Raw genomic sequence first — 21,026 nt, forward strand, 5'->3', positions numbered from 1 at the left:
ATGCCAGAGGAGCCTCCCAGCCTGGACCAAACCACAACAGAGCACCTGCTGCCTCAAAGCACCATGAGGTAAAGGCTTTCTCTGCTTTCCCAACCTTATTTCTGTGCACTTTGAAATTCCAAACCTGTCCTTATGGACTATTTCCTTCTCCTAGGGGAGCTGTCTCACTCACGGTTCTGACTCTGATAGGCACCCTCAAGCAGGTAATGGAGGAGAGTGTACTAGAGGGGCTATTTAAGAGGCTGTGCGCTAAGTTCAGGAAAATCAACAGCAGATGATACTAAATAGGAGCTGGGGGAGGGCTAACAATGGTGGTAACATGACACCCCTAGGCCTACCGGGGCAAGAGGAGAGAGTGGTCCCCAGACCTGCAGAGACCTCTACCTGTGGCTGTAGGGGAGGGGCTTCTCTAAAGGTTTTTGGTGAAAAACTCAACCACTGCCAAGTGAGCACGGTGGGAGCTTAGGCATTAACACCACCAGCCTCACCTCCTCCTGCACTCTGATTTCTGACTGTTGCCTTCCGGTGGGCTAAACCCAAAAGAAAGTGAAAACTCAGAGAGGTCCAGGTAATGAAGTCCATAAACTCAGCTTCCCCGAGCACAGAGCATAGTGAAGAAGGCAGGAAAGTTGATCCAAATGGGCAAGATGAAAATATATGCACAGAGGTGAGTTTTCTAACTGTCTTCTTACTGAGTTTGCTTTATAAGAGCAGCAGTGCTCTTAAGCGAAGGAAGAAGAAAGGGATCTTAATTCCAAAGGAGATGTCATTTCAGTAGCACTTTCTAATGCAGTGAGAATTATCCAAAGGGTACTTATTGAGTGTTCACGACAGAGGCTTGCGCCTAGAGGGGAGGCTGACATGGGGAGCAGTCAGGGAAAGAGCATTTAGATATTTTCAGGCTTTAAAATGGGAAGGAGAAGAAGCTATGTTCTAAAAGTCTTTTTTTCTGTTCTTACTGATACCAAGTCAAAGTTTTGGGATTACTGTGAAACTGAAATGGTGACTACTAAAAAATTTGCTTTTCACCGAATCAACTGTTCTCAAAGTGTGGTACCCTGACCCGCAGCATCAGCATCATCCGAAAACGTGTTAGCAATGCACATGCACAGGCCCCACCTTAGACCTGCCTACTCAGAAACATCAGAGTGGGGCCCATCCATCTGTGTGTTGTAAGTCTTCCAGGTGATCACGTTGCATGCTAAAGTTTGAAAAACCACTATACTAGATGTTAGAAGATGGGAAATCTTATTGCGGTTGTGAAGTGTTGGTTCTAAAAAATAGGTATTCCTTTCTTGCTGGTTTGGTTAGAACTGGTGAAATACAGAAAATATTTTCTACTGAAAAGCATTCTGACATGATACAGTTCTCCCACTGGATGTCCCATTGAGTGGGAGAGGAAGAGTTTTCAGTAAAAGGGGCCCCGCTTCTAGGATCTCTCCTCCAGTAAACACCTATACCTGTCTTGAGAAGAAATTGTAAGTGAGGGATTACAAAGGAGTTTACCCCAAGAGTATCCAGTCTCTCTTTTTAATATAATGGGCCCGTGGCCATACAATGATGTGAGCTTTGTCCACAGCTGTGGAGCTGACAGAAAGCAGGCTCACCCTCTCCCCAGCCTTGGCAGCTAGGCTACCCGAGAGGTTTTGCAATGGCCTGTGCCTGTGTTTCTAGAGTCCCCTGGTCGGGGTGGCCTAAGGGGGCTCTGGACTATTCCAGAATGAAGAAAACCCATGTTGAGATACTCCTGATCCCGGTGGTACAGAGACAGAGGAGCAGGGTGAGCTCTTCTTTCCATTTATGCACGTTGATCAAAAATACAAGCAGCTGAAGGGAAGAGGATCTACACACAGGGAAGGCTACTTGTGGTTACAATTGCCCACCTGCCATATGCACAGAGGGGTTAAGTCACCACACACATACACATACTCGTAATTGGATAATAATACATACACTGCTAATGACAGCACTCTCTGTGTGCTTACTAGGTAACAGGAGGACTTTAGGTTCTTAGCATTCCTCTTTTAGAGAGTAAGGACACCTCTCTGATGGCATTCTACCTCATAGTCTTCCCAGGACCAAGAGGAAAGAAAAGATGACGCATGTTGATGAACAACTACCTATAAGAAAGAACAATAATTCTCCTCTGGCAAGTTGGCAGGACAGCCCTGTAAGGCTGTTCCAAGTGTGCGCTGGAAGTTTTGCAATCTTGGTGAGGGCTCAAATCTGGAATATCACCTATCGATGCACCTATCAATGCAGGTCACCCTGGCCCTGATTAGATCACTCAGAAGGAGGGACTCTTTCTACTGATGGCTGGATCAGCAGCTGAGGTGCCTGAGATTATGTGACAAAGTTAGAAAGCCTGGAATGGATCATCCACAAATATTCTAGCAGCTCTAGAGCAATGGCAGTCTGTGCGGATGATTTTCCCTGGGCAGTGTCTGCTCTCATCATACCACGGACTGCAGTAGGCAAAGTGGAGCATTTGGGTCAGAAGCTCTTCCTGATTCCATCTCCTTTAGAAGTGGAGGCTATTTTCAGTGAGGAATACTGATTTTATTCACTCCTGATCTCACCCCATGTTCACAACCATCACATTCAAACCCGCACCCACATCCACACAGGCACGTGCACAAGTTTCATTAGACAATATTTCCGGACCACGGTTGGGTGGTAAAAAGAAAGGTTTCTGGAGCTCCTGACCTCAGCAGTCAACCAAGCAGTCCTGCCGTAAAGCAAGAACAAACTCAGTGTCAGGATGTCATCTTCCATAGACTCAGGCCTGCAGAGGATGGCTTGGGAGTGTATGCAGGGATGCACTCAAGAAAAATCCAAGATCTATGGGGAGTTTATGAGGTGGAGATGTTGACGGAAATGAGAGGACTCTATGGAGCCAGCAGCTGTATTCTCAGAGGCAATAAATAGTAAGATACTCTGTAAGCCTGAGTATCCTCTACCTCACTTGACAGTTATTCATCTTTTGTGAATTTTCCCTTTCCCTTTATTTTCAAAAGGGAATGTTCTATAGTCTTTTTTGTGATGAGGTTATGGTTAAATATTTTGAGTCAGGATAATGGGATTTATATGAAACTTGCTTTGTGCTATACGTTGTCAAATATAGCATCAAAGGAAATTTATAAAGGTCCCCTCCGGAGTCTTTCTTGGGACTAAAGGGTAGAAAACATGTCAGGTATAAAATGTAAGACAATTAGTTGAGAACGCAGAGGCAAATATACTTACATAGGATGTGAGGGCCACTTTTTTTTCACTATTAGAGACAAATTTCTTTTGGCCCCCTTATGTTCTTAGAGGAAGACTAGAACTTCAGCTGCACTTTATAAAACAGTAAAATATTGGAAAGAAAACTTCTGGTCCCCTTCAAACTTACTATTCTGTCTTCTCCATGCGTAGCTGAGTGATCACTTCACTTTTTGAGATTTAGAGTAACTGCCCGCCACTAGGCTGCAACATTACGTGACATTAGGTTCAGTGAATTACAAAAGTGAGACTTGCCACTTCCTCACATAGACACATCTAGCCCCATGCAATGTTCACTCATCCCCCTACTTCTGTCCCCATGCAGTAAGTCTGCCATTGCGAGGTGGTTCCACCCATTTTTCAACCTCTCTGTTTGGGATTGGCTCAGTAATTTCATAGAGGTGAAGGAGGTAGGATGCCCTACCACATTTTCCAACCTAGCTCAAGCATTCATGAAATTCATCATTTGAAACCATATTTGGCTCTCAAATTTCACTCAGAACCCTGTCTGGGAGGAGAGAAAACCAAAATGTGTTTACGTGTTGGGAGTAAGGGAAAGATGAGTAAGGAATTCACCCTTCTGTGAACCCTCTGTTCCGCATTTGTTCAGACAGCATTAGTGGTGTATTACAAAGCTGGGAGGGAGCAGGAGAGAAGGGTTTTGCAGTGTTGAAGGTGGTGCTGAAATTATTTTGACATTAGCAGAAAAAATCTCTTTTGAGTTGACTTGTAGACTTCCAATACCTACCTGCTGGCACCATGAAGGGTTCAGCATTTCCTCCGGGTATTTGTGTCAACCTGCAATCTCTCCTAATTGTATAAGCACAGGAGCCAGAGAGGCAAGAGCTAACAGAGGCAGGGACATTGGGACGGAGAATATTTGATTATTTGAAGTGCTGGCTTCATTTCCAGTAGACTGAATACTACTAAAAATAGAAATAATTGCTGTCTTCTTTTACTGTGAGGAATCTGATGGAAATCTCACTGAAGATAGCCTGGCTCAGTTGAGATGTCACTTTACATGGAAGTTGTTAATTGAAATCACTGCAACGCCTGATTTAGAAAACAGGGTCTTGGATGAGATTCTTCCTAGACACCAAGTAAAGTGTGGGAATACACAACCTGCTGGCCTGTAAGAAGCACCAGAAAGGCCATAATCAGAAAGCCTTGGAGAGCTTGAAAGAAGCCGAAGACTTAATCCAGTGAGATCATGACAACCAATCAGACATGAGAAGTCTGGTGACCTGGGGCAACTATGCCTGGGTGTGCTACCACCTGGGAAGACTGGCAAGACCAGACTTAACTGGGCAAGGTGGAGAGCACTTGCGAGACGTTGGCAAGTCACTTCTGCTATTGAATAGAGTGTCCTGAGATGGACCATGAGGAAGGATGGGCTTTGCTGAAGTGGGGTAAAAGGAATTGCGAACAGGCCAAGGACTGCTTTGAAAAGGCTCTGGAAGCACACCCTAAAAATGCTGAATTCAGCACTGGGTATGCAATTACTGCTCATCGATCGGATGGTTTTAACACGTCAACTCTGCACCTTCTAAGACAGGCCGGCAGGCTAAATCCAGAAGATGCCTATATTGAGGTTCTCCTTGCACTGAAGCCTCAGGAAGTAGGACAAGAAGCTGAAGGAGAAGAGTTCATTAAAGAAGCTCTGACCGACAAGTCCTCACAGACTTATGTCTTTCAATATGCATCCACGTTTTACTGAAGAAAAGGCTCTCTAGATACAGCTCTTCAGTTTTTAAATACGGCCTTGTGGGCAACACCCACCTCTACTTTTGTGCATCACCAGATGGGGCTTTGCTACAAGGACAAGATGATCCAAATAAAGAAAGCTGCAAACAGGTAGTCTAGAGGGCAGGATAGAGAAGAAGTGGACAGATTGGTTCGATTAGCTATAAATGAATTTCAAAATACTTTGAAACTAAAAGCCTCATCTGAATCGGCTGATGCTGACCTTGCTGAAATGTATGCACAAATAGGCCACCACAGAGACGCTGAGGACACTTTTCAGAAATTGTTATGCATGAAGATCACTGAGGATCACCTGCAACAAGTGATTCATTACTGATACGGCCGTTTCCAACAATTTCACATAAAGTCTGAAGATACAGCATTCACCTTTTACTTAAAAGGTCTAAAAATAGAAAAAATGCCCTATTACAGGGAGAAACTTCTCAATGCTTTAGAAAAATTAGCTATAATACGTGTTCACTGGAATGTACGTGTTGTGGAAAGTCTCAGCCTCCTTGGGCTTGTCCACAAATTGAAAGGCGAAGTGAGTGAAGCCTTCACGTGCTATGAGAGGGATCTGACTCTGGCTGCTGACCTCAATTCTATGTTTTGAAACAGAGGTCACCATTACTCATTTAACATATTCATAACTAAATAGGTCATCAATCTTTCCCAATTGTTGCCTTCAAAAATCTGTAACATGGGGAAATACACAATAGTTTGATACAACACATACTCTGCTGCCTGACTGACTCCCCACTTTCTTTCCCCTTCTATCCATGTGTCTATGACAGGAGCATCCTTTTTTCAACAACACATCCCTGCACTCATAGGCCAAGGTTGATTAATGCTGTTTGGGGCATCTCTCACCTGCTAGACCAACAAGAATTGTTTTCCGTGTGATCTTGAAAATGAAATGAACGGCTTCCATTCTCGGTCTAGAAGTCCCAAGCAGAAGAGACAAACAAGGAAGGCTTCTTTTTCATGTGCCCAGGGGCACTGACCTGCTACAAGATCTAAGAGCAAAGCAAATGAGCAAAGATGTGCGTTAGAAAGAAGGACGAGATTTGAGGAGTTTATTACAGCATTCCAGCTCGAGTTTCCATTTCCCAAGGCCCTTCCGCAGCCAAGACGGGCTGGTCAGTGAGTCAAGCCAATGACCTCCTTATAATAAATCCAACCTTTTGTTTGCATTTGTTCATCTTCTGGCAATCTCAAGAGATCTGTGTGCTCCAAACACATTGCTGGACGTTAATTCACACCTCAGGAAACTTAAAATGTGTTGGGGAAAGACAAAGTAAGAGAAAAAATCTCGTAGGGATACACAAGGTGAAAATGAAATAAATACTCTAGTGCAGTTTTTAAGTCCTTACTGGGTGGTGTGTGATTTAATCCCCTTTTGCTCCCTACCCCAAAATATTCAGTAACATCTGCTAAGATGACAAATTCTTTGAGTGTATTTCATTGGAGATGTAAATAAAAAGAGATGTATCTTTTATGTTTGGGTGGAAATTGAAAAATGCAGAACAATTTATGCAGCACTAGATGGCCTAAAGCAGAGGAAACTGTGGGAATATAAACCTACTGGATTAGTCTGTTTCTGTTGCTTCTAACAAAATACTTGGAAGTGGGTGATGTATAAGAAAACAAAATGTATTGCTGACACTTTCTGAGGCTGGGCCGTCCAAAGTCTGTCTGGTGTTGGTGACAGCAACCCAGGGGTCTCACTTTGGAACATGGTGGAAGTAGAAAGAGCAACAGACTCTCCTCCTCTTTCAAAGCCCTCAGAACCATGCCCCTGTTCATCATTTTTAGTCCATTCACGACTGCATGGTCCTACAATCCAATCATCTTTTCAAGGCTCCAACTTTCAATTACCATAATAGGATTCCCCACCCTCTACACAGTCACAGTGGTGGCTAAGTTTCTCATACATAAAACTTGGAGGACACAATTCAACCTTCAGGGACTTTGGGGATGACATAATCCAATCTACTACAACTACCAAGTATTTTTTAAGATACTGGAGAACAATTTACTCCTGCAGGCCATGGAATTGAAAGGTTGCCTTCTGTTACCTTGATCCCTGAAAATTAGGATTGGCCAATGCCGGGGGATTGGGCTCGGGGACTGGATGGGTCATTCAGATGACACTTAGGGAACACACAAGTCACAACCTTTTCAGTTTTGTTGATACTAAACAAAAAAACAGATTCATCAAATTTAACCAGAGGAAACTACTGAAATGGGAATACTTATATTGTCTTTTCCCTGTAAACATGGGACTCTTGGGCTCCTCTGGCCCCTCTTTGAATTCCTTAGCTGTGATCGCTGTAGAGCCACTTGTAGGGGAGGTTTGTGTTTGCTCCTGGAATAAATCTAAATGAGAAATCTGAGGACACATCTCTACTGATTAGAAAACACACAGACAATGTTGCTGTACTTATCACACTACATAAGTCCTAGCTTTTTGGTTTGGCTCCGTTCTGTAGTAGTTTCTAAACAACTATTGCTCCTTAGCCACTGGCAGGTCTTGGCAAAAAGAAGTAATGGGAGATTTATAATCATCTTGGCTAAATTCATCACAAATATAATTCTCACCTAGTTGGTAAGTCGTCAGGAAATTAGGTTTCATTGCACTCATTAATTAACGCTGAAACATTTCCGCTACTAAAATTTGTTTATCTAGCAACTGAGTCTACTTAAAATTGGAGGGGGGCGGGGAGAGGATGTGGGCATGTGTATTTGGGTGAGCATAAGGCAAGTCCTAAAACAATCTATTTTAAACAACATCGAATCTCCTAGACCTGCAAGCAGAGGAGGTACTCGATAAACAATCATGGAATGGTTGACTGAGCATCTTGTAGTTGCTGCTCGTGTCACTGGCTCCTACACTCAGTATGGACCAGGGAAGAACAGAGGGAAATGGGAATGCATATGAAAGACATATCTATCTGCTTATCGTCAAAAGAAAAGAATGAAAAGATCATAAAATTCTGTAATGGGAATCTATGAAAAAGCAATAGAAGCTAGACTTCTCTGTATTGTTTTTGAAACCATGTAAATATTATACCTAATTATAAAACCAAATTCATATTCCAAAAAGCAATCTGCATATGCATACTGAAATGCTTTATCAATTAATTGTGCTGATTGCTTTTTTTGTGCAACAACAAATAATATGATAAATTGATGGATGGAGGAACGAATAGATGAATAGATACATGACAAAGGAAATATGTAAAGCGTTAGTTGTAGAATCTAGTTTTCACTGATAAATTCTCTCAACTCTGCTCCCTTTTACAATGTACATAAAATGTTTAGGTAAAAATGGCAAATGCAATTTCTAAAAAGTAAAGCAAAATGAGACAAACGAGACAAAGTATATGTGGGATACACAATAAAACCACACAGAGAGGAGGATGCCATGTGATTTTTAATACACTGCAATTTGACTCCACACCTTTAATAGGCTATATCTATGGACAAAACAGGGAAAAAATTGTAAAACTCTACTCAGCAAGTACTCTGGAGGTATTTTGTTGATATTATTATTCTGAGACCGTTTTTAGTGTATTATGAAATAAATCATATGGATAAGTTGGTATTACTGAGAAAGGAATGTTCAGTTTGGGAGGAAAGATACACAGCTGCAAGATTAACTAAGTATATTTCATATTACATCTTTAAAATACACACATAGGCCCAATGTCATTTTCCTGGTTTCAGTATTGTACTACAGATATATGTCACTTTTGGGGGAAGTTGGGTGAAAGGAACACAGGACCGACCCTTCCTCCAACTTCTTGTGAGTCTATAATTGTTTCAAAATAAGCCTGAAATGGAAACAGTGAAATGATGAAAATTCCATTAGTACTTGAATATATTGCAGTAAGTCACATTGTGGGTTAGTTAAAGTGGGCTGTGTGGTCCCTCGAACACCCATGAGCAGATATGAAAATCATTGGACCATTCACAACAAAGGAGTTTGGTGTCTGGGTCCTTCTCTTCATGGTTTTGATAGGAAGTACTTTATGAATAATCTCAAAAGCCAAGAGCTTGGATTTCATACATTGGTCAAAACAGTGACAATTACGTTTTTTAAAAAACAGGCAGTAACTAAGAGTATCTTTGTGATCGAATAAATTGAGGAGAGTATATAATATGTAATTAGCAGAGATACTTGAACTGTTCAATGCTCAATTATAAATTATGAAGAGACATATCTGTAAACCTGAGTTTTATGACAAACTGAAAAGACTAAGGGAATTCAAAGATTCAGGAAAGTGTAAATGGATTGATGGCTTCAGTTAAGCCTTTGTTTCTTATGGTCCTAGCATGATAGCATCCTGTACATCTCTCATGATCACTACGATGCTTTCATTGAACTGTGATTACTGAAACACGTACAGTAGCGACTACTGCAGGACATGCTACTGGAAAAGATGCCTGAGAAGACAGGGAAGCCCAACTGTGGAATGTAGCACCACCTACAGTTGAATTTGTTTCTAATGAGAAACCAGCTTTCCAATATGCAACCAGGTCACTACGTCCTATTCTACAGTCTTTAGCAAGCTGATAAAAAAAATTGAGACTACGAGTGATAGATAGGGAACTCTTTGTGGATGCACATTCCTTAATAAGTTGTCATGGGATATTGAAGACAGTTCAGCAGAAATAGCTCAGCATCTGTCGATGCTCTTATTATCAACACCAAAAATACTCAAAATCACATTCTTTATCCATGCCATCCTATAGATCAAGAAGAGATTGAGTTTATTGCCCACGATGTAGGGAGAGTAACAAAAGAATAAAGATTCTGAATGTGAAACTCCAAGAAAGGGAAGCGGGTCCAGGGATTGAGTCCCAAATCACTCCGCCAGAGGATTTCAGACATGCAATAGACACCAGGGATGGTTCTTAGTCCAGACATACTGCCAAAGCACCTGAGATTTCTTTTCATTATTGAGGTCAGGGGCCCATTCCTAGAGATATATTAATTGCTCTTGGATAAGGCCCAATTAGCATTATTTTTTAAATGTCCCTAGATGATTTTTATGTGCAGTGATGATTATCTATTCCAAATCCCTTGTTTATCGCTGAGGGAGCTGAAGGTCACAGAAGTAAACTGACATCATAATTGGTCAGTCAATTGCAGAGCTGTTGTTAGACTCCTGGGAATGGATTCATAGCCTAGTGCTGAAATTTCATTTTCTAAAAGTTTCACTCTCTCCAATTCCTATTTTCTTTCGAACTGTAAACACATACACACACACAACACTTTGTTGGCTGTTTTCTCTCTTCTTAATGCTGCTCTGTCCTGAGTTGCTCATGAGTCTGTTTATCCCAGAGAGACACTGGGCAAGATTCCAAATAACTATTCAGCCTGGGCCAGAGCCCCACAGAACCAGAACCACTGCCAAATTCACAGCAATGACGAGATAAACACTTCGATTCTCTGCATGCTATCTAATGAATTGGAAAATTGAGAACCCAATTGTTTTATTCCATAGAAATCTTTTTTTCTTTTCTTTTTTTTTGGACAGCTGGTTGTTCCAGGGGTCTGAACCCTTGACCACGGTGTTATAACACTGTGCTCTCACCACCTGAGCTAACCAGTCAGTCCTCCATAAGAATTTCAAAGACCACCTGGCTTCCAAAAAACAGAGGTTTTCTAATTTGTTTATTTCAGCATTTGCTTACAGACTGAACATTTATCTGAATACATGATGAAACTTCTCTTATTAATTCAGAAATTCTTATTTGTGTAGAACATTCTGTCTACTTCAGGATATCTCTGTGGAAGCTTATTTCAATAGGTGAGGGCTAAGATAGACAATGAGCTAGGCAGGGGGAGTTGAGCAGAAACTGTTTGGATTTGCAGTGTGTCCAATTAGGTGTTTCTAAGACCAACACATTATTATAGCTGCTCTTCTTCTGGCTTCATAGTTTAAAAGACAAAGTAGGTAGCTTGTTTTAAAGTATTCATTATTTTTAACTTGATGACTGAAAATAGTAATGACAATAACACCAAAAACAGCCGCCTCTTCTTTGCATGCTTCCCTGTGCCAGGTAGTTGCTAAGTATTTAATCTCAAATTCTTTGAACTATAGTTGAGATTGAGTTGACATGTGATCAGAATGTGCATGTCCATGCTGGAGCAATAGAGGGTGCTCTATTCCAAACCATAGCACCTTGCTTTTACCTCCCGCCAAAGTGATCAGAAGTTACAAGCCTTTCTTGGTATTTGGCCTCTTTTCTTCTTTCCTAAACCAGGTTGACTTGTTTATTTCTGTCAAGCTGAAACCATAAGTAAGGAGCAGAATCTCCATGACTTAATCAGGACTAGGTATTTATATTTTATAGTCAATTCCTTCTCTATGCAGGAAGCTAACTGAAATTAGACCTACCTCTCTGAATTCTCCCATTTTTATGCAGTCATCCAGAATCCAGACTACAACCTCCATGATTGGCAACAATGGGCTAATGCTCTTTTAAGGCTATGAGGCAGATCTGGTTCCAAATGCTGGCCAGACATTGGGTTTCAGGAACACTACAAATACTTTTGGTTTCAACGCCACAGTCATTGGTAATCTAGTTTTATACCACTCGGTACTTACCAGGAAACCCCATGAGACACCTAAGTCGTGGTCTTTGCCCCTTGGCCCTTGCAAGTAGAGCTGTGGACAAAAGGTAACTCCACAGCTTTTCAACTCTTATCTCTAATTCCCTATTTCTCTCAGCCTAAATGCTTGATATTCTTCTCTGTTTGTGAATAAGCTTTCTCCCTATTTTAATTATTTTCGGGACACACAGCAAAATATGGTTAACAATGGTATACAAATATATATACTTCCCAGATTTAGATTTCCAGACAAGCAAGTCTGATTACCTCCTCCCAATAGGGGCTTTCCCATGATTAAATTAACTGTGGCTGGGGGTAAGTTTGCTTTGTGTAAGCTGCTGGAGAATCATCACCACATGTACCAGGAGACTGAGGCTATTTGCAGCAAAAACTACGGACAATTAGAAGCTCAGCAGGCACCAGTAATAAGAACCAAACCTACACTTAGGAGCCCAGCACAGCTTTACTTTTAATCTCTTACTGCAAACATAGAACATTGCATGAGCCAGCTTAAGGAAGGCTTAGCCAGGCTGACATGGCACCAAGAAGAATGAGCATAGCTAGGATAATCTTGCACAGCTACGAGAATCATTTCTGATGAAAGAGAACACCTTAGATGGCTAGAATACAGACTGTTGAAAATAAAAAAAAAATTTTTATCATTAGGCCTAACATGTTTCATTTTGAAAACTCAAGATGCTACCACATACATTTTCTCTGTTCCTATGAATAGGGAAGAGGTTACAGGCCCCTTTCTACCATTGCCCATTCTCCAGAAGGGTATGCAAAGGCATAGAATAATTAGTAAGACACGACCTCACAGTGAATGGCAGCAAATTTAGGTTAAGAATCCCATTTGGAGACTTAAAATTTTATACCATTGTGGTTGTTATACGACAAGCAAACAGAAAGGACATCGTTGGGGGGGAGGGGGGGAGGGAGAAGGGAGGGAGGTTTTGGTGATGGGGAGCAATAATCAGCCACAATGTATATCGACAAAATAAAATTTTTTAAAAAAATACATTTTCAAGATATATAACTAAGAAATAAATTGAAAAGATTCATCTAAAAAAAAATTTTTTTATACCATTAAATGAACAATCCCTGCGGGGAGAAGGCTATGAAATTTGCAAGTTCACACAGTCATTTTTACAGGTCTCCCTACTCTAGGTTCAGGGGACTCTGCACTAACTAGCATCTCCTAGCTCCCAAGTTTCTAAATGGCCAGGAAAGAGGTATTAGCACATGAAGAAAACTAATTTCATCAGCCTCCTCTCAACTAGTTTCCAAAACAAAACAAGGAAAGCAATCACGGTTTTAAGTTTCTTTTTCCTCGAGCAGGAACTCTGCCAGTTAGTTTCACTTTCCGATTTCAGTTTCCACTTTGGCTTCCAACTTCTAATTGGACAGACACACCCATAGCTAACATCATCACTTGCTCTTTAGCTCCCTTGCATAGCCCTGTTCTGGAGGGCTCATCTGAAAATCCACGAGACAGACTGGCCAGATCTCAGAGGAGCCCATCTGGCTAAACAAAACACTACAGAACTGCTGCCTAATTTACAGCAACTAGGAGGGAAGGATTTCTCTGCATCTCTGCCATTATGTCTAAAGTTTTGGAAAAAATGCTAATTAAATACTATCGCAACAGGTTTGGTCTCAGTGAGGTCAAATTTCCTAACTTTTCTATATGAGTATCTGCTTATGGACTGAATGTGTGTGTGTGCATGCGCGTGCACATTCAAACACACATAAACTGTTTTATAAATGCAGGCATTTTTATTTTTGTTAGCATCACCTTGAGGAAGCTCACCTCATGCTACAGCCCAAAGAAGAGAAGGAAAATGGGAAAAGAGTCTTGCAGGAAGGGAGAAAATGATCCCAAACTTGGTTATTCTTTACCCCCGGATTCAATTCTGTTTGATCCGGGGAATCAATGGACAGCTTGTCTGGGTAGAGACAGGGCTTTCTGTTGACTCCTCACCAGGGGGACTAGGCAGGTCCCACAGGGCCGTGTAAGCCACAGTCAGGGGCTTCTCAGATGTCCTGGGGGAAATATTGCGGGGCTGTGGTAGGAGAAGCTTACAGCCTTCCTCTGTAGGCCTCTGGTCTCACTTTCTGTGTTGCTGGGCTCCTGTGTCAGGCCTTCTCAGTCTGACTGGATTTGAAGTTAGCAGACGACCCCTTCTCTGGGGAATCCAGGCTGTCAGCAGATCCTTGACCTCCTCCTTCCCGTGGGTCTTGCCTGGAGTTCTGTGCTTGGGAACATCCACATTTACCTTACTTAAGGGGCTTAATGTGGGAATTTCTATATTGTTCTCTCTGAAACTTCCTTCAAATAATCCCTAATATCAGCAAATTATAAAAACTATTAATTAATATTGACTTGAAAATTTTTCCTCAGTGCTCCAGTGGGCAAAAATTTGAAGGGGCAAAAGTTCTAGACACTACACAATTACAGGCCTGTAATCAACCCTCCTCTAGAAACAGGGAGAGTTGTCACTGATAATTAAAGTAATAACAACAACAACAAATGTTATAGAAGTAGCTATCACTTCCGGAATACTTGCTAAGTGCCAGCCTGGCTTCTAGAAGTAGTATGTAAATTATTACATTTAATTCTCAAAAGAAACCTATGGAACAGGGACTCTTGTATTATCCTGATTTTGCAATAAGGAGTCTTAGATTGAAAAATGTTAAGATCACACAGACAATAAGTGGTAGAGCTGAGATATGAACCAGAGTGTCTAAATTCAATGATAGTTTATGAAACCTTAAACCAATGTTTCTCAAAGGGTGGCAGAGGGGGTTTATGAGATCATTTCAGATGGCATACTAATTAGCTTCTATGTTTATTTCAACATGCACTAGGAAAAATATTCTATCCAGGTTAGGAATATGATTTTTTATCGTGATAAAATTTACCATTTTAACTATCTTAAAGTAGGCAGTTTAGTGGGATTTAGGATTTTCACAATGTTGTTCAACCATCACCACTATCTAGTTCAAGAATATTTTTACCACTATGAAGAGAAACCCCACACCCATCAAGCAGTGACTCCCTACTCTCTCTTCTCCCCGGGCCCCAGCAACCATTCATCTGCTTTCTGCCTCTATGGATTTACCTGTTTTGGAGATTTCATGTAACTGGACATATAAAGTATGTGGCTTAGTGAATTCTAATGATTTTATGTTGCCTCAGCATCTATTTTGAATCTAGTTTTAACATTGTCACACCAGAAGCAAGGCTTAGTCAACCATGACACAGTGTCTAGTTCTCTTCCCCCTCCTCCCAGTTCCTCAATGTAGTTGATCCAGATACCACCATCTCCTGGTTGACCACCTTCTTATGAGATAGCTAGATATGACTACGTGACTTGCCCCACTGACCCCCGCACCCTGCATGGACTGGGCAGATATGCTGCAGTGACCCACTTGCTATAAACCCACCAACTAAAACTCTTCACAGAAAACCCACTAATGTAGTGCCCTGGACCCCAATACAGGCTTGGTCCCACAGCTTCCTCTTTTTCCCTTGCTCCCCACTTGTTGATTGAGCATGTCGTTTAGTCCCTTTGGGTAGCTATAACAGAAACACCTGAGACTGCGTGATTCATAAGGAAAAGAGATTTATTTGGCTAACAATTCTGGGACAGCTGCATCTGGCACGGGCCTCAGGCTGCTTCTCTTCATGGCGGAAAGTAGCAGGCAGCTGGCGGGAACAAGCAGATCACATGGCGAGAGGAAGCAAGAGAGAGAGAGAGAGAGGAGGTGCCAGGGTCGTTTTAAGGAACGAGCTCTCGCAGGAACTGATAGAGGGAGAACTCACTCATTAATCCCCTCTCCCCCAGGGAGAGCATTAATCCATTCATGAGGGATCCGCCCCCATGACTCCATCAGTTTCCAGCACTGCCACATGGGGGATCAAATTTCCACATGAGTTTTGGAGGGGACAACACATCCAAACTCCATCAGCATGTGCTTCCCCAACAGCTTTCTCTTTTCCATTGGCCCTGGAAGGGATGCTGCCCTCTTCTCTTTGGGGTCTATAAGTCATAAACTGCCCATGTTATTTCATGTGTGTTTTCAGTTGCTTCCTCTGTGTCTCATCTGACCAGTACACACCCAAATCTAACTTCTTTCCAGGTCAGGGCTCTCCTAGAAAGTGGCTATCTTGGTAGGAATAAACTAAACACAGGGCAGACAAGAGCCACAAGGGCATTCACCAGTATAAATAAGTTTCCTAAGAGAGACACACCTGGTAATGGGTCAGACAGACCCTTAGGCATTAGCCATCCACCAGGACAAAGAAGTATCCTATCGAAGGCACAATGTAAATATCCATGATCACCTCCCCTGGAGCCCCACGAGAGCAGGGCTAGAGTTTGTAGGCACTTTCATGACAGTGATCTTTAGACCAAATGAAGAAAAACAAAAACAAAACAGAGAGAGAGAGAGAGAGAGAGAACTATGACAGTGGCCTTTTGGGTCTGGTTTCTTTCATTTAGCATAATGCTGTCAAGATTAATCCATGTTGTAGCATGTATCAGAACTCCATACGTTTCATGGCTGAAGAATATGCTATCTTATGAATATACGACATGTTGTTTGTCCTTCATCAGTTGATGAAAATTGGAGTTGTTTCCACCGTTTGGCTATTGTGAATAGTGCAACAATGAACATCTGTGTACAAGTTTTTGTTTAAACAGCTGTTTTAAATTATTTTGAGTATATACCCAGCTGTGCAGTACACCCAGAAATATATACCAAGCAGTGGGTCATATGGTACTTTTCCATTTAACTTGCAAAGGGACCTCCAAACTGTTTTCCACAGCAGTTGCACCGTTTTACATTCCCACCAGCAATGTATTAGGATTCCAATTTCTCCATACCCTTGCTGACACTTGTTCACTTGTTCTTTTCCTTTTTTTAATTGTTGCTATAGCCGACTTAGTGGGAGAGAAATGGTACCTCATCATGGTTTGATTTGCATTTTTCTGACCACTAATGATGTTGAATTTATTTTTATGTGTTTGTTGGTCCTCCCTGACTCTTTTTCTTTGGAGAAAGGTATACTCAAGTTGTTTGCTCATTTTTTTAACTGGGTTGCTTGTCTTTTTGTTGTTGACCTATAAGGTGCTTACATACATTTCTCAATACTTGTATATCACAAACAAACATAGACCTAAGGGCTCGGGTCTTTCCGCAATAAAAAATAATGTTTTGGATGTGTCTCTGCAGCTCTCTTTTCTCAATTAAGTATATATTATGAAAGTCCTTCAAACTCTTACTGGTTTGGATCTAATTAATGCAGTCCCCTAGCTGCATAGTATTCTGTGGTGCTGATATACCAAAATTTATTTAACTATTCCCTATTGATATTTCCATTTTGTTGCTAATGAAAACAATGTTGTAATGAACATTCTTGAACTTATATCCTTAAGTACTGGTGTTTTTAATCTGGGAAATACAAACGTACTTCAAAAAGCTTTTGGAAAAATAAAATTAAAAGATAACACAAATTTTTCTATGAAATTTTTGAAGATCCCTCATAGATTCTAAGAAGTGGAATTACTTTGTTGAATAAAACGTGTATTTTAATGACTATTATCAGATTGATCTTCATAAAAGCCATAACGATTCATGGTTGCAGAATTTGTATCCTCATCCGTTTAAACATTTGCCAATCTGTTTGGCAAAACTAAACCACTGTTTCTTTAATTTGCATTTCCCTACTGGCTAGGGACTTAGAGCATCTTTTTTCATATTTACTGGCTATTTCTATTTGCTCTTCCACAAATTACCTATTCATATAGATTTCTGTTGTTCTTTTGAACTATTACTGATCTGCAAAAGTTACAGAATCAGAACCTTCTCCATCTCTATTACACATATTCCCACATTCTTTTTATTTTTCTATTCACCTTTTTTACAGCACCCTTCACATAAATAAGCTTTAAAATGTTTTATTAAGGTAAAATATGCATAATATAAATTTATCATATTAACCATTTTTATGTGTGCAGTTCTATGACATTCAGAACACTCACTTTATCGTGTAACGATCATCACCATATACCTCCACAACTTTTTCATTTTCTCAAATAGAAACTGTACCCACTGAACACTAACACCTGATTCCCATCTCCCCGACAGCCCCTAATAATCACCATTCCACTTTCTGTCTCTATGACTTTGACTACTCTAGGTACCTCTTCTCAAGGGAATCATACAGTATCAGTCCTTTTGTCACTGGCTTATTTCCCTTAGCATAATGTCTTTGAACTTTGTCCATGTTGTAGCATGTGTCAAAATATCCTTTATTTTTAAGGCTGAATAATATTCGATTGTATGTATATACCATATTTTGTTTATCCATTCATCCGTTGATGAACCTTTGGGTTGCTTCCATCTTTTGGCTCTTGTGAATAATGCTGATATGAACATGGATATATAAGTGTCTGTTTGAGTTCCTGCTTTCACTTCTTTTGGGTACATACTGGTTTCCTAAAGTAGAATTGCTATATCATGTGGTAATTCTAAGGTTAATTGTTGAGGATTCATAGCATTTTCTACAGCAGCTGTCCCATTTTACATTCACACCCACAGTGCACAAGGATTCCAATTTCTCCACATCCTCGCCAATACTTAGTTTCTGTCACTTTTTTTAATAGCCATCCTAATGGGCATGAAGTGGCATAACATTGTAGTCTAGGATTGTGTTTCCCTAATGATTAGTGATGTTAAGCATCTTTTGATGTGCTTAGTGGCCATTTGTGTATCTATTCAAGTGCTTGGCCCATTTTTAGATCAGATGTTTGGTTTTTTGTTGCTGAGTTGTAGGAATTCTTTATATATTCTAGATATTAATCCCTTATCAGATACATGATTTGCAAATATTTTCTCTCATTCTGTGAGTTGTCTTATCATTCTGCTGATAATCTCCTATGACGCACAAAAGTTTTTAATTTTGTTGAGGTCCAACTTGTCTATTTTTACAGTTGTTGCCTGTGATTTGGGTATGATATGCAAGAAAACATTGCCAAAACCAATGTCATAAACATTTTCTCTTATGTTTTCTTCTAAAAATTTATAGTTTTCGGTCTTACATTTAGGCCTTTGATCCATTTTGTGTTAATGATTGTGTGCAGTGTAAGGTAATGGTTTAACTTCATCTTTGTGCATCTGGATATCCAGGTTCCTCACACCATTTGTTTAAAAGACTGCTCTTTCTCCATTAAATAGTCTTGGCACTCTTGTCAAAAATCATTCACCATTGTTTTAAACTAAATTTTGTCTCCCTGACCCCAAATTCAGATGTTGAAGCCTTAACTCCCAACATTGTATTTGGAGATTGTATTTGGAGAGAGAGCCTAAAAGAATGTAATAAAGGCCAAGTGAAGTCATAAGGGTGGAACCTTAATGGGTCGAGCCTTAAGAAGTGAAGCACATTGGGCTGGTGTCCTTGTTAGAATAAAAAGAGACACCAGACTGCTGGGATAACTGGATATCTATATGCAGGAGAATGAAACTAGATCCATACCTCTCGCCATATACTAAAATCAACTCAAAATGGATTAAGGATTTAAATATACACCCTGAAACAATAAAACTTCTTAAGGAAAACATAGGAGAAACACTTCAGGAAATAGGACTGGGCACAGACTTCATGAATACGACCCCAAAAGCACGGACAACCAAAGGAAAAAGAAACAAATGGGATTATACCAAACTAAAAAGCTTCTGCACAGCAAAAGAAACAATTAAAAGAGTTAAAAGACAACCAACAGAGTGGGAGAAAATATTTGCAAAATATATATCTGACAAAGGATTAATATCCAGAATATATAAGGAACTCAAACAACTGTACAAGAAGAAAACAAGCAACCCAATTAAAAAATGGGCAAAAGAGCTAAGTAGGCATTTCTCTAAGGAAGATATACAAATGGCTAACAGACATATGAAAAAGTGCTCAACATCACTCAGCATCTGGGAAATGGAAATCAAAACCACATTGAGATACCATCTAACCCCAGTTAGGATGGCTAAAATCCAAAAGAATCTGAACGATAAATGCTGGCGAGGCTGCGGAGAAAAAGGAACTCTCATACATTGTTGGTGGGACTGCAAAATGGTGCAGCCTCTATGGAAAATGGTATGGAGGTTCCTCAAACAATTGCAGATAGATCTACCATACGACCCAGCTATCCCACTGTTGGGAATATACCCAGAGGAATGGAAATCATCAAGTCGAAGGTATACCTGTTCCCCAATGTTTATCGCAGCACTCTTTACAATAGCCAAGAGTTGGAACCAGCCCAAATGCCCATCATCGGATGAGTGGATACGGAAAATGTGGTACATCTACACAATGGAATACTACTCAGCTATAAAAACGAATGAAATACTGCCATTTGCAACAACATGGATGGACCTTGAGAGAATTATATTAAGTGAAACAAGTCAGGCACAGAAAGAGAAATACCACATGTTCTCACTTATTGGTGGGAGCTAAAAATTAATATATAAATTCACACACACACACACACACACACACACACACACACACACACACACAAACCGGGGGGGGGTGAAGAAGATATAAGAACTACAATTATTTGAAGTTGATATGAAAAGCAAACAGAAAGGACATTGTTGGGGGGGAGAGGGGGGAAGGGAGGGAGGTTTTGGTGATGGGGAGCAATAATCAGCCACAATGTATATCGACAAAATAAAATTTAAAAAAAAAAAAAAAAAGACACCAGATATCTTTCCATGTCTCAAACAGAGACTTACATATGCGTAAGTTCATATGAACATTATTCACAATAGCCAAAAGATAGAAGCAACTTAAGTGTCCATCAATGCATAAATAAACAAAATGAAAATGTAATATACATTTCCCAATTTTGATATTATACTATAGATGTATAAGATATTATATGTGTTTGTCTGTGTACGTATGCATATTATTCAGCCTTAAAAAGAAAGGACATTCTGACACATGCCACAACATGGATAAACCTTGAAGACATTATGCTAGGTGAAATAAGCCAGCCACAAAAGGACAAGGAAAGGCCATGTGAGGATGCTGCAAGAAGGTGGCCACCTGCAAGCCAGGGAGAGGGTCCTCACCAGGAATCAAATTGGCCATCTCCTTGATCTGGGACCTCTATCTTCCAGAACTGTGAGAAAATTAATTTCTGTTGCTTAAGTCTACGGTATTTTATGGCAGCCTGAGCTGACTGATACAACCATATGTGTGATGGTTTATTTCTGGGCTCTTCTATTCTATTGCATTGGTCTCTGTGTCTGTCTTTGTGCCAGTACCACAGTGTTGTCATTACTGTAGCTTCGTCGAAGTTTTGGAATAAAGACATGTGAGACATCCAACTTT

General features: G+C 40.5%; 1 pseudogene; it reads left to right on the forward strand.

Moving 5' to 3' along the window:
• LOC134381743 (interferon-induced protein with tetratricopeptide repeats 1B-like) lies at nt 1-5,617 on the forward strand (annotated as a pseudogene).
• The last annotated feature ends 15,409 nt before the right edge of the window (nt 5,618-21,026 follow it).

Source organism: Cynocephalus volans, chromosome 7, assembly GCF_027409185.1.
Source record: "Cynocephalus volans isolate mCynVol1 chromosome 7, mCynVol1.pri, whole genome shotgun sequence".
Lineage (NCBI taxonomy): Eukaryota > Metazoa > Chordata > Mammalia > Dermoptera > Cynocephalidae > Cynocephalus > Cynocephalus volans.